Genomic DNA, 14774 nt, shown 5'->3' on the forward strand with positions numbered 1-14774 from the left:
CGCATATGGAATGGATTTGAAGGTGTTTTGTTATTTTGGTCTTGTTACATACACTTTGCGATTTTTGGTTCAATGTGCATTAACACCATACAACACGACTTGAAATAAGCGAAATTCAAGGTTCTTCTTTCTATGTAGATGGAAGCCAAATCAACACTGTTTTGCTTTGTTTAAGCTGATTACACTTCGCTTTGCTATTTGTGGGTGAACAAACACCGAAAGAACAACCCAAACTTATATGTCCTCTTTCTATTGAGATGGAACCAAAGCACCTATGCTTGATTTGGGCTGAAAACAAACATTTCACTCTGCGATTTTGGGTTGAATGTGCATTCCAACCACAAAAACACCAATTTTAAATAAGCCCAATCAGAGCGTTATTATCATCTTGTTATGTAGATGGAAACCAAAACACCGTTTTGCTTCAGTTAGGAGTGATTCTGGTGCGCACCCAAAAAACGCAATGCGAATTGAAAGAAGCCCACTCCAAGCTTATTCGTCTTTTTTCTATGCATATGGGAGCGATAAGAAGGTGTTTTGTTATTTTGGTCTCGTTATGGTTGCGATTTTTGGTTCAATGTGCATTAACACCATAGAACACGACTTGAAATGAGCGAAATTCAAGGTTCTTCTTTCTATGTAGATGGAAGCCAAATCAACACTGTTTTGCTTTGTTTAATCTGATTACACTTCGCTTTGCTATTTGTGCTTGACCGAACACCGAAAGAACAACCCAAACTTATATGTCCTCTTTCAATAGAGGTGGAACCAAAACACCTATGCTTGATTTGGGCTGAAAACAAACATTTCATTCTGCGATTTTTGGTTGAATGTGCATTCCAACCCCAAAAACACCAATTGTAAATAAGCCCAATCAGAGCGTTATTATCATCTTGTTATGTAGATGGAAACCAAAACACCGTTTTGCTTCAGTTAGGAGTGATTCTGGTGCGCACCCAAAAAACGCGATGCGAATTGAAAGAAGCCCACTCCAAGCTTATTCGTCTTTTTTCTATGCATATGGGAGCGATAAGAAGGTGTTTTGTTATTTTGGTCTCGTTACATATACTTTGCGATTTTTGGCTCAATGTGCATTAACACCATAGAACACGAAATAAGCGAAATCCAAGATTTTTCTTTCTATGTAGATGGAACCCAAAACAACCTGTTTTGCTTCGTTTAGGCTTATCACACTTTGCTATTTGTGGGAGAACGAACACCGAAAGAACAATCCAAGCTTATATGTCCTCTTTCTATTGAGATCGAACCAAAACACCTATGCTTGATTTGGGCTGAAAACAAACATTTCACTCTGCGATTTTTGGTTGAATGTGCATTGCAACCCCAAAAACACCAATTGTGAATAAGCCCAATCAGAGCGTTATTATCATCTTTTTATGTAGATGGAAACCAAAACACCATTTTGCTTCAGTTAGGAGTGATTCTGCTGCGCACCCAAAAAACACGATCCGAATTGAAATAAGCCCACTCAAAGCTTATTCGTCTTCTTTCTACGCATATGGAATGGATTTGAAGGTGTTTTGTTATTTTGGTCTCGTTATGGTTGCGATTTTTGGTTCAATGTGCATTAACACCATAGAACACGACTTGAAATAAGCGAAATTCAAGGTTCTTCTTTCTATGTAGATGGAAGCCAAATCAACACTGTTTTGCTTTGTTTAATCTGATTACACTTCGCTTTGCTATTTGTGCTTGACCGAACACCGAAAGAACAACCCAAACTTATATGTCCTCTTTCAATAGAGGTGGAACCAAAACACCTATGCTTGATTTGGGCTGAAAACAAACATTTCATTCTGCGATTTTTGGTTGAATGTGCATTCCAACCCCAAAAACACCAATTGTAAATAAGCCCAATCAGAGCGTTATTATCATCTTGTTATGTAGATGGAAACCAAAACACCGTTTTGCTTCAGTTAGGAGTGATTCTGGTGCGCACCCAAAAAACACGATCCGAATTGAAATAAGCCCACTCAAAGCTTATTCGTCTTCTTTCTACGCATATGGAATGGATTTGAAGGTGTTTTGTTATTTTGGTCTCGTTACATACACTTTGCGATTTTTGGTTCAATGTGCATTAACACCATACAACACGACTTGAAATAAGCGAAATTCAAGGTTCTTCTTTCTATGTAGATGGAAGCCAAATCAACACTGTTTTGCTTTGTTTAAGCTGATTACACTTCGCTTTGCTATTTGTGGGTGAACAAACACCGAAAGAACAACCCAAACTTATATGTCCTCTTTCTATTGAGATGGAACCAAAGCACCTATGCTTGATTTGGGCTGAAAACAAACATTTCACTCTGCGATTTTGGGTTGAATGTGCATTCCAACCACAAAAACACCAATTTTAAATAAGCCCAATCAGAGCGTTATTATCATCTTGTTATGTAGATGGAAACCAAAACACCGTTTTGCTTCAGTTAGGAGTGATTCTGGTGCGCACCCAAAAAACGCGATGCGAATTGAAAGAAGCCCACTCCAAGCTTATTCGTCTTTTTTCTATGCATATGGGAGCGATAAGAAGGTGTTTTGTTATTTTGGTCTCGTTACATATACTTTGCGATTTTTGGCTCAATGTGCATTAACACCATAGAACACGAAATAAGCGAAATCCAAGATTTTGCTTTCTATGTAGATGGAACCCAAAACAACCTGTTTTGCTTCGTTTAGGCTTATCACACTTTGCTATTTGTGGGAGAACGAACACCGAAAGAACAATCCAAGCTTATATGTCCTCTTTCTATTGAGATCGAACCAAAACACCTATGCTTGATTTGGGCTGAAAACAAACATTTCACTCTGCGATTTTTGGTTGAATGTGCATTGCAACCCCAAAAACACCAATCGTGAATAAGCCCAATCAGAGCCTTATTATCATCTTTTTATGTAGATGGAAACCAAAACACCATTTTGCTTCAGTTAGGAGTGATTCTGCTGCGCACCCAAAAAACACGATCCGAATTGAAATAAGCCCACTCAAAGCTTATTCGTCTTCTTTCTACGCATATGGAATGGATTTGAAGGTGTTTTGTTATTTTGGTCTCGTTATGGTTGCGATTTTTGGTTCAATGTGCATTAACACCATAGAACACGACTTGAAATAAGCGAAATTCAAGGTTCTTCTTTCTATGTAGATGGAAGCCAAATCAACACTGTTTTGCTTTGTTTAATCTGATTACACTTCGCTTTGCTATTTGTGCTTGACCGAACACCGAAAGAACAACCCAAACTTATATGTCCTCTTTCAATAGAGGTGGAACCAAAACACCTATGCTTGATTTGGGCTGAAAACAAACATTTCATTCTGCGATTTTTGGTTGAATGTGCATTCCAACCCCAAAAACACCAATTGTAAATAAGCCCAATCAGAGCGTTATTATCATCTTGTTATGTAGATGGAAACCAAAACACCGTTTTGCTTCAGTTAGGAGTGATTCTGGTGCGCACCCAAAAAACACGATCCGAATTGAAATAAGCCCACTCAAAGCTTATTCGTCTTCTTTCTACGCATATGGAATGGATTTGAAGGTGTTTTGTTATTTTGGTCTCGTTACATACACTTTGCGATTTTTGGTTCAATGTGCATTAACACCATACAACACGACTTGAAATAAGCGAAATTCAAGGTTCTTCTTTCTATGTAGATGGAAGCCAAATCAACACTGTTTTGCTTTGTTTAAGCTGATTACACTTCGCTTTGCTATTTGTGGGAGAACGAACACCGAAAGAACAACCCAAACTTATATGTCCTCTTTCTATTGAGATGGAACCAAAACACCTATGCTTGATTTGGGCTGAAAACAAACATTTCACTCTGCGATTTTGGGTTGAATGTGCATTCCAACCCCAAAAACACCAATTGTGAATAAGCCCAATCAGAGCGTTATTATCATCTTTTTATGTAGATGGAAACCAAAACACCATTTTGCTTCAGTTAGGAGTGATTCTGCTGCGCACCCAAAAAACTCGATCCGAATTGAAATAAGCCCACTCAAAGCTTATTCGTCTTCTTTCTACGCATATGGAATGGATTTGAAGGTGTTTTGTTATTTTGGTCTTGTTACATACACTTTGCGATTTTTGGTTCAATGTGCATTAACACCATACAACACGACTTGAAATAAGCGAAATTCAAGGTTCTTCTTTCTATGTAGATGGAAGCCAAATCAACACTGTTTTGCTTTGTTTAAGCTGATTACACTTCGCTTTGCTATTTGTGGGTGAACAAACACCGAAAGAACAACCCAAACTTATATGTCCTCTTTCTATTGAGATGGAACCAAAGCACCTATGCTTGATTTGGGCTGAAAACAAACATTTCACTCTGCGATTTTGGGTTGAATGTGCATTCCAACCACAAAAACACCAATTTTAAATAAGCCCAATCAGAGCGTTATTATCATCTTGTTATGTAGATGGAAACCAAAACACCGTTTTGCTTCAGTTAGGAGTGATTCTGGTGCACACCCAAAAAACGCGATGCGAATTGAAAGAAGCCCACTCCAAGCTTATTCGTCTTTTTTCTATGCATATGGGAGCGATAAGAAGGTGTTTTGTTATTTTGGTCTCGTTACATATACTTTGCGATTTTTGGCTCAATGTGCATTAACACCATAGAACACGAAATAAGCGAAATCCAAGATTTTGCTTTCTATGTAGATGGAACCCAAAACAACCTGTTTTGCTTCGTTTAGGCTTATCACACTTTGCTATTTGTGGGAGAACGAACACCGAAAGAACAATCCAAGCTTATATGTCCTCTTTCTATTGAGATCGAACCAAAACACCTATGCTTGATTTGGGCTGAAAACAAACATTTCACTCTGCGATTTTTGGTTGAATGTGCATTCTAACCCCAAAAACACCAATTTTTAAATAAGCCCAATCAGAGCGTTATTATGTAGATGGAAACCAAAACACCATTTTGCTTCAGTTAGGAGTGATTCTGCTGCGCACCCAAAAAACACGATCCGAATTGAAATAAGCCCACTCAAAGCTTATTCGTCTTCTTTCTACGCATATGGAATGGATTTGAAGGTGTTTTGTTATTTTGGTCTCGTTACATACACTTTGCGATTTTTGGTTCAATGTGCATTAACACCATAGAACACGACTTGAAATAAGCGAAATTCAAGGTTCTTCTTTCTATGTAGATGGAAGCCAAATCAACACTGTTTTGCTTTGTTTAATCTGATTACACTTCGCTTTGCTATTTGTAATTGACCGAACACCGAAAGAACAACCCAAACTTATATGTCCTCTTTCTATTGAGATGGAACCAAAACACCTATGCTTGATTTGGGCTGAAAACAAACATTTCACTCTGCGATTTTGGGTTGAATGTGCATTCCAACCCCAAAAACACCAATTGTGAATAAGCCCAATCAGAGCGTTATTATCATCTTTTTATGTAGATGGAAACCAAAACACCATTTTGCTTCAGTTAGGAGTGATTCTGGTGCGCACCCAAAAAACGCGATGCGAATTGAAAGAAGCCCACTCCAAGCTTATTCGTCTTTTTTCTATGCATATGGGAGCGATAAGAAGGTGTTTTGTTATTTTGGTCTCGTTACATATACTTTGCGATTTTTGGTTCAATGTGCATTAACACCATACAACACGACTTGAAATAAGCGAAATTCAAGGTTCTTCTTTCTATGTAGATGGAAGCCAAATCAACACTGTTTTGCTTTGTTTAAGCTGATTACACTTCGCTTTGCTATTTGTGGGTGAACAAACACCGAAAGAACAACCCAAACTTATATGTCCTCTTTCTATTGAGATGGAACCAAAGGACCTATGCTTGATTTGGGCTGAAAACAAACATTTCACTCTGCGATTTTGGGTTGAATGTGCATTCCAACCCCAAAAACACCAATTGTTAATAAGCCCAATCAGAGCGTTATTATCATCTTGTTATGTAGATGGAAACCAAAACACCGTTTTGCTTCAGTTAGGAGTGATTCTGGTGCGCACCCAAAAAACGCGATGCGAATTGAAAGAAGCCCACTCCAAGCTTATTCGTCTTTTTTCTATGCATATGGGAGCGATAAGAAGGTGTTTTGTTATTTTGGTCTCGTTACATATACTTTGCGATTTTTGGCTCAATGTGCATTAACACCATAGAACACGAAATAAGCGAAATCCAAGATTTTTCTTTCTATGTAGATGGAACCCAAAACAACCTGTTTTGCTTCGTTTAGGCTTATCACACTTTGCTATTTGTGGGAGAACGAACACCGAAAGAACAATCCAAGCTTATATGTCCTCTTTCTATTGAGATCGAACCAAAACACCTATGCTTGATTTGGGCTGAAAACAAACATTTCACTCTGCGATTTTTGGTTGAATGTGCATTGCAACCCCAAAAACACCAATTGTGAATAAGCCCAATCAGAGCGTTATTATCATCTTTTTATGTAGATGGAAACCAAAACACCATTTTGCTTCAGTTAGGAGTGATTCTGCTGCGCACCCAAAAAACACGATCCGAATTGAAATAAGCCCACTCAAAGCTTATTCGTCTTCTTTCTACGCATATGGAATGGATTTGAAGGTGTTTTGTTATTTTGGTCTCGTTATGGTTGCGATTTTTGGTTCAATGTGCATTAACACCATAGAACACGACTTGAAATAAGCGAAATTCAAGGTTCTTCTTTCTATGTAGATGGAAGCCAAATCAACACTGTTTTGCTTTGTTTAATCTGATTACACTTCGCTTTGCTATTTGTGCTTGACCGAACACCGAAAGAACAACCCAAACTTATATGTCCTCTTTCAATAGAGGTGGAACCAAAACACCTATGCTTGATTTGGGCTGAAAACAAACATTTCATTCTGCGATTTTTGGTTGAATGTGCATTCCAACCCCAAAAACACCAATTGTAAATAAGCCCAATCAGAGCGTTATTATCATCTTGTTATGTAGATGGAAACCAAAACACCGTTTTGCTTCAGTTAGGAGTGATTCTGGTGCGCACCCAAAAAACACGATCCGAATTGAAATAAGCCCACTCAAAGCTTATTCGTCTTCTTTCTACGCATATGGAATGGATTTGAAGGTGTTTTGTTATTTTGGTCTCGTTACATACACTTTGCGATTTTTGGTTCAATGTGCATTAACACCATACAACACGACTTGAAATAAGCGAAATTCAAGGTTCTTCTTTCTATGTAGATGGAAGCCAAATCAACACTGTTTTGCTTTGTTTAAGCTGATTACACTTCGCTTTGCTATTTGTGGGTGAACAAACACCGAAAGAACAACCCAAACTTATATGTCCTCTTTCTATTGAGATGGAACCAAAGCACCTATGCTTGATTTGGGCTGAAAACAAACATTTCACTCTGCGATTTTGGGTTGAATGTGCATTCCAACCACAAAAACACCAATTTTAAATAAGCCCAATCAGAGCGTTATTATCATCTTGTTATGTAGATGGAAACCAAAACACCGTTTTGCTTCAGTTAGGAGTGATTCTGGTGCGCACCCAAAAAACGCGATGCGAATTGAAAGAAGCCCACTCCAAGCTTATTCGTCTTTTTTCTATGCATATGGGAGCGATAAGAAGGTGTTTTGTTATTTTGGTCTCGTTACATATACTTTGCGATTTTTGGCTCAATGTGCATTAACACCATAGAACACGAAATAAGCGAAATCCAAGATTTTGCTTTCTATGTAGATGGAACCCAAAACAACCTGTTTTGCTTCGTTTAGGCTTATCACACTTTGCTATTTGTGGGAGAACGAACACCGAAAGAACAATCCAAGCTTATATGTCCTCTTTCTATTGAGATCGAACCAAAACACCTATGCTTGATTTGGGCTGAAAACAAACATTTCACTCTGCGATTTTTGGTTAAATGTGCATTGCAACCCCAAAAACACCAATCGTGAATAAGCCCAATCAGAGCCTTATTATCATCTTTTTATGTAGATGGAAACCAAAACACCATTTTGCTTCAGTTAGGAGTGATTCTGCTGCGCACCCAAAAAACACGATCCGAATTGAAATAAGCCCACTCAAAGCTTATTCGTCTTCTTTCTACGCATATGGAATGGATTTGAAGGTGTTTTGTTATTTTGGTCTCGTTATGGTTGCGATTTTTGGTTCAATGTGCATTAACACCATAGAACACGACTTGAAATAAGCGAAATTCAAGGTTCTTCTTTCTATGTAGATGGAAGCCAAATCAACACTGTTTTGCTTTGTTTAATCTGATTACACTTCGCTTTGCTATTTGTGCTTGACCGAACACCGAAAGAACAACCCAAACTTATATGTCCTCTTTCAATAGAGGTGGAACCAAAACACCTATGCTTGATTTGGGCTGAAAACAAACATTTCATTCTGCGATTTTTGGTTGAATGTGCATTCCAACCCCAAAAACACCAATTGTAAATAAGCCCAATCAGAGCGTTATTATCATCTTGTTATGTAGATGGAAACCAAAACACCGTTTTGCTTCAGTTAGGAGTGATTCTGGTGCGCACCCAAAAAACACGATCCGAATTGAAATAAGCCCACTCAAAGCTTATTCGTCTTCTTTCTACGCATATGGAATGGATTTGAAGGTGTTTTGTTATTTTGGTCTCGTTACATACACTTTGCGATTTTTGGTTCAATGTGCATTAACACCATACAACACGACTTGAAATAAGCGAAATTCAAGGTTCTTCTTTCTATGTAGATGGAAGCCAAATCAACACTGTTTTGCTTTGTTTAAGCTGATTACACTTCGCTTTGCTATTTGTGGGAGAACGAACACCGAAAGAACAACCCAAACTTATATGTCCTCTTTCTATTGAGATGGAACCAAAACACCTATGCTTGATTTGGGCTGAAAACAAACATTTCACTCTGCGATTTTGGGTTGAATGTGCATTCCAACCCCAAAAACACCAATTGTGAATAAGCCCAATCAGAGCGTTATTATCATCTTTTTATGTAGATGGAAACCAAAACACCATTTTGCTTCAGTTAGGAGTGATTCTGCTGCGCACCCAAAAAACTCGATCCGAATTGAAATAAGCCCACTCAAAGCTTATTCGTCTTCTTTCTACGCATATGGAATGGATTTGAAGGTGTTTTGTTATTTTGGTCTTGTTACATACACTTTGCGATTTTTGGTTCAATGTGCATTAACACCATACAACACGACTTGAAATAAGCGAAATTCAAGGTTCTTCTTTCTATGTAGATGGAAGCCAAATCAACACTGTTTTGCTTTGTTTAAGCTGATTACACTTCGCTTTGCTATTTGTGGGTGAACAAACACCGAAAGAACAACCCAAACTTATATGTCCTCTTTCTATTGAGATGGAACCAAAGCACCTATGCTTGATTTGGGCTGAAAACAAACATTTCACTCTGCGATTTTGGGTTGAATGTGCATTCCAACCACAAAAACACCAATTTTAAATAAGCCCAATCAGAGCGTTATTATCATCTTGTTATGTAGATGGAAACCAAAACACCGTTTTGCTTCAGTTAGGAGTGATTCTGGTGCACACCCAAAAAACGCGATGCGAATTGAAAGAAGCCCACTCCAAGCTTATTCGTCTTTTTTCTATGCATATGGGAGCGATAAGAAGGTGTTTTGTTATTTTGGTCTCGTTACATATACTTTGCGATTTTTGGCTCAATGTGCATTAACACCATAGAACACGAAATAAGCGAAATCCAAGATTTTGCTTTCTATGTAGATGGAACCCAAAACAACCTGTTTTGCTTCGTTTAGGCTTATCACACTTTGCTATTTGTGGGAGAACGAACACCGAAAGAACAATCCAAGCTTATATGTCCTCTTTCTATTGAGATCGAACCAAAACACCTATGCTTGATTTGGGCTGAAAACAAACATTTCACTCTGCGATTTTTGGTTGAATGTGCATTCTAACCCCAAAAACACCAATTTTTAAATAAGCCCAATCAGAGCGTTATTATGTAGATGGAAACCAAAACACCATTTTGCTTCAGTTAGGAGTGATTCTGCTGCGCACCCAAAAAACACGATCCGAATTGAAATAAGCCCACTCAAAGCTTATTCGTCTTCTTTCTACGCATATGGAATGGATTTGAAGGTGTTTTGTTATTTTGGTCTCGTTACATACACTTTGCGATTTTTGGTTCAATGTGCATTAACACCATAGAACACGACTTGAAATAAGCGAAATTCAAGGTTCTTCTTTCTATGTAGATGGAAGCCAAATCAACACTGTTTTGCTTTGTTTAATCTGATTACACTTCGCTTTGCTATTTGTAATTGACCGAACACCGAAAGAACAACCCAAACTTATATGTCCTCTTTCTATTGAGATGGAACCAAAACACCTATGCTTGATTTGGGCTGAAAACAAACATTTCACTCTGCGATTTTGGGTTGAATGTGCATTCCAACCCCAAAAACACCAATTGTGAATAAGCCCAATCAGAGCGTTATTATCATCTTTTTATGTAGATGGAAACCAAAACACCATTTTGCTTCAGTTAGGAGTGATTCTGCTGCGCACCCAAAAAACGCGATGCGAATTGAAAGAAGCCCACTCCAAGCTTATTCGTCTTTTTTCTATGCATATGGGAGCGATAAGAAGGTGTTTTGTTATTTTGGTCTCGTTACATATACTTTGCGATTTTTGGTTCAATGTGCATTAACACCATACAACACGACTTGAAATAAGCGAAATTCAAGGTTCTTCTTTCTATGTAGATGGAAGCCAAATCAACACTGTTTTGCTTTGTTTAAGCTGATTACACTTCGCTTTGCTATTTGTGGGTGAACAAACACCGAAAGAACAACCCAAACTTATATGTCCTCTTTCTATTGAGATGGAACCAAAGGACCTATGCTTGATTTGGGCTGAAAACAAACATTTCACTCTGCGATTTTGGGTTGAATGTGCATTCCAACCCCAAAAACACCAATTGTTAATAAGCCCAATCAGAGCGTTATTATCATCTTGTTATGTAGATGGAAACCAAAACACCGTTTTGCTTCAGTTAGGAGTGATTCTGGTGCGCACCCAAAAAACACGATGCGAATTGAAAGAAGCCCACTCAAAGCTTATTCGTCTTCTTTCTACGCATATGGAATGGATTTGAAGGTGTTTTGTTATTTTGGTCTCGTTACATACACTTTGCGATTTTTGGTTCAATGTGCATTAACACCATAGAACACGACTTGAAATAAGCGAAATTCAAGGTTCTTCTTTCTATGTAGATGGAAGCCAAATCAACACTGTTTTGCTTTGTTTAAGCTGATTACACTTCGCTTTGCTATTTGTGCTTGAACGAACACCGAAAGAACAACCAAAACTTATATGTCCTCTTTCTATGGAGATGGAACCAAAACACCTATGCTTGATTTGGGCTGAAAACAAACATTTCATTCTGCGATTTTTTGTTGAATGTGCATTCCAACTCCTAAAACACCAATTTTAAATAAGCCCAATCAGAGCGTTATTATCATCTTGTTATGTAGATGGAAACCAAAACACCGTTTTGCTTCAGTTAGGAGTGATTCTGGTGCGCACCCAAAAAACGCGATGCGAATTGAAATAAGCCCACTCAAAGCTTATTCGTCTTTTTTCTATGCATATGGGAGCGATAAGAAGGTGTTTTGTTATTTTGGTCTCGTTACATACACTTTGCGATTTTTGGCTCAATGTGCATTAACACCATAGAACACGAAATAAGCGAAATCCAAGATTTTGCTTTCTATGTAGATGGAACCCAAAACAACCTGTTTTGCTTCGTTTAGGCTTATCACACTTTGCTATTTGTGGGAGAACGAACACCGAAAGAACAATCCAAGCTTATATGTCCTCTTTCTATTGAGATCGAACCAAAACACCTATGCTTGATTTGGGCTGAAAACAAACATTTCACTCTGCGATTTTTGGTTGAATGTGCATTCTAACCCCCAAAACACCAATTTTTAAATAAGCCCAATCAGAGCGTTATTATCATCTTTTTATGTAGATGGAAACCAAAACACCATTTTGCTTCAGTTAGGAGTGATTCTGGTGCGCACCCAAAAAACATGATCCGAATTGAAAGAAGCCCACTCAAAGCTTATTCGTCTTCTTTCTACGCATATGGAATGGATTTGAAGGTGTTTTCTTATTTTGGTCTCGTTACATACACTTTGCGATTTTTGGTTCAATGTGCATTAACACCATACAAAACGACTTGAAATAAGCGAAATTCAAGGTTCTTCTTTCTATGTAGATGGAAGCCAAATCAACACTGTTTTGCTTTGTTTAAGCTGATTACACTTCGCTTTGCTATTTGTGCTTGAACGAACACCGACAGAACAACCCAAACTTATATGTCCTCTTTCAATAGAGGTGGAACCAAAACACCTATGCTTGATTTGCGCTGAAAACAAACATTTCATTCTGCGATTTTTGGTTGAATGTGCATTCCAACTCCTAAAACACCAATTTTAAATAAGCCCAATCAGAGCGTTATTATCATCTTGTTATGTAGATGGAAACCAAAACACCGTTTTGCTTCAGTTAGGAGTGATTCTGGTGAGCACCCAAAAAACACGATGCGAATTGAAAGAAGCCCACTCAAAGCTTATTCGTCTTCTTTCTACGCATATGGAATGGATTTGAAGGTGTTTTGTTATTTTGGTCTCGTTACATACACTTGGCGATTTTTGGTTCAATGTGCATTAACACCATACAACCCGACTTGAAATAAGCGAAATTCAAGGTTCTTCTTTCTATGTAGATGGAAGCCAAATCAACACTGTTTTGCTTTGTTTAAGCTGATTACACTTCGCTTTGCTATTTGTGGGTGAACAAACACCGAAAGAACAACCCAAACTTATATGTCCTCTTTCTATTGAGATGGAACCAAAGCACCTATGCTTGATTTGGGCTGAAAACAAACATTTCACTCTGCGATTTTGGGTTGAATGTGCATTCCAACCACAAAAACACCAATTTTAAATAAGCCCAATCAGAGCGTTATTATCATCTTGTTATGTAGATGGAAACCAAAACACCGTTTTGCTTCAGTTAGGAGTGATTCTGGTGCGCACCCAAAAAACGCGATGCGAATTGAAAGAAGCCCACTCCAAGCTTATTCGTCTTTTTTCTATGCATATGGGAGCGATAAGAAGGTGTTTTGTTATTTTGGTCTCGTTACATATACTTTGCGATTTTTGGCTCAATGTGCATTAACACCATAGAACACGAAATAAGCGAAATCCAAGATTTTGCTTTCTATGTAGATGGAACCCAAAACAACCTGTTTTGCTTCGTTTAGGCTTATCACACTTTGCTATTTGTGGGAGAACGAACACCGAAAGAACAATCCAAGCTTATATGTCCTCTTTCTATTGAGATCGAACCAAAACACCTATGCTTGATTTGGGCTGAAAACAAACATTTCACTCTGCGATTTTTGGTTGAATGTGCATTCTAACCCCAAAAACACCAATTTTTAAATAAGCCAAATCAGAGCGTTATTATGTAGATGGAAACCAAAACACCATTTTGCTTCAGTTAGGAGTGATTCTGGTGCGCACCCAAAAAACACGATGCGAATTGAAAGAAGCCCACTCAAAGCTTATTCGTCTTCTTTCTACGCATATGGAATGGATTTGAAGGTGTTTTGTTATTTTGGTCTCGTTACATACACTTTGCGATTTTTGGTTCAATGTGCATTAACACCATACAACACGACTTGAAATAAGCGAAATTCAAGGTTCTTCTTTCTATGTAGATGGAAGCCAAATCAACAGTTTTGCTTTGTTTAATCTGATTACACTTCGCTTTGCTATTTGTGCTTGACCGAACACCGAAAGAACAACCCAAACTTATATGTCCTCTTTCAATAGAGGTGGAACCAAAACACCTATGCTTGATTTGGGCTGAAAACAAACATTTCATTCTGCGATTTTTGGTTGAATGTGCATTCCAACCCCAAAAACACCAATTGTAAATAAGCCCAATCAGAGCGTTATTATCATCTTGTTATGTAGATGGAAACCAAAACACCGTTTTGCTTCAGTTAGGAGTGATTCTGGTGCGCACCCAAAAAACACGATGCGAATTGAAAGAAGCCCACTCAAAGCTTATTCGTCTTCTTTCTACGCATATGGAATGGATTTGAAGGTGTTTTGTTATTTTGGTCTCGTTACATACACTTTGCGATTTTTGGTTCAATGTGCATTAACACCATACAACACGACTTGAAATAAGCGAAATTCAAGGTTCTTCTTTCTATGTAGATGGAAGCCAAATCAACACTGTTTTGCTTTGTTTAAGCTGATTACACTTCGCTTTGCTATTTGTGGGAGAACGAACACCGAAAGAACAACCCAAACTTATATGTCCTCTTTCTATTGAGATGGAACCAAAACACCTATGCTTGATTTGGGCTGAAAACAAACATTTCACTCTGCGATTTTGGGTTGAATGTGCATTCCAACCCCAAAAACACCAATTGTGAATAAGCCCAATCAGAGCGTTATTATCATCTTTTTATGTAGATGGAAACTGTCAGAGGCTCAGGAGCAGAAGAGCAGGGGAGAGAGCAAATAGAGAGCGGAGGAGAGGAATCAGAGGGGAGCGTAGGGGAATATGACAGTGGACCGAGAGATTCCATGAGCTTCTCCAGCGAATCAGAAGATTCCCAGGAGGGGGCGCCTATGGTAAGGGCGAGGCGAATCCCAGAGGGGACGATCCATAAACAGGGAACCAGAGGGGAGTCCCAAAGGAGTAGCGGAGA

Source organism: Podarcis raffonei, chromosome 1 (assembly GCF_027172205.1).
Source record: "Podarcis raffonei isolate rPodRaf1 chromosome 1, rPodRaf1.pri, whole genome shotgun sequence".
Lineage (NCBI taxonomy): Eukaryota > Metazoa > Chordata > Lepidosauria > Squamata > Lacertidae > Podarcis > Podarcis raffonei.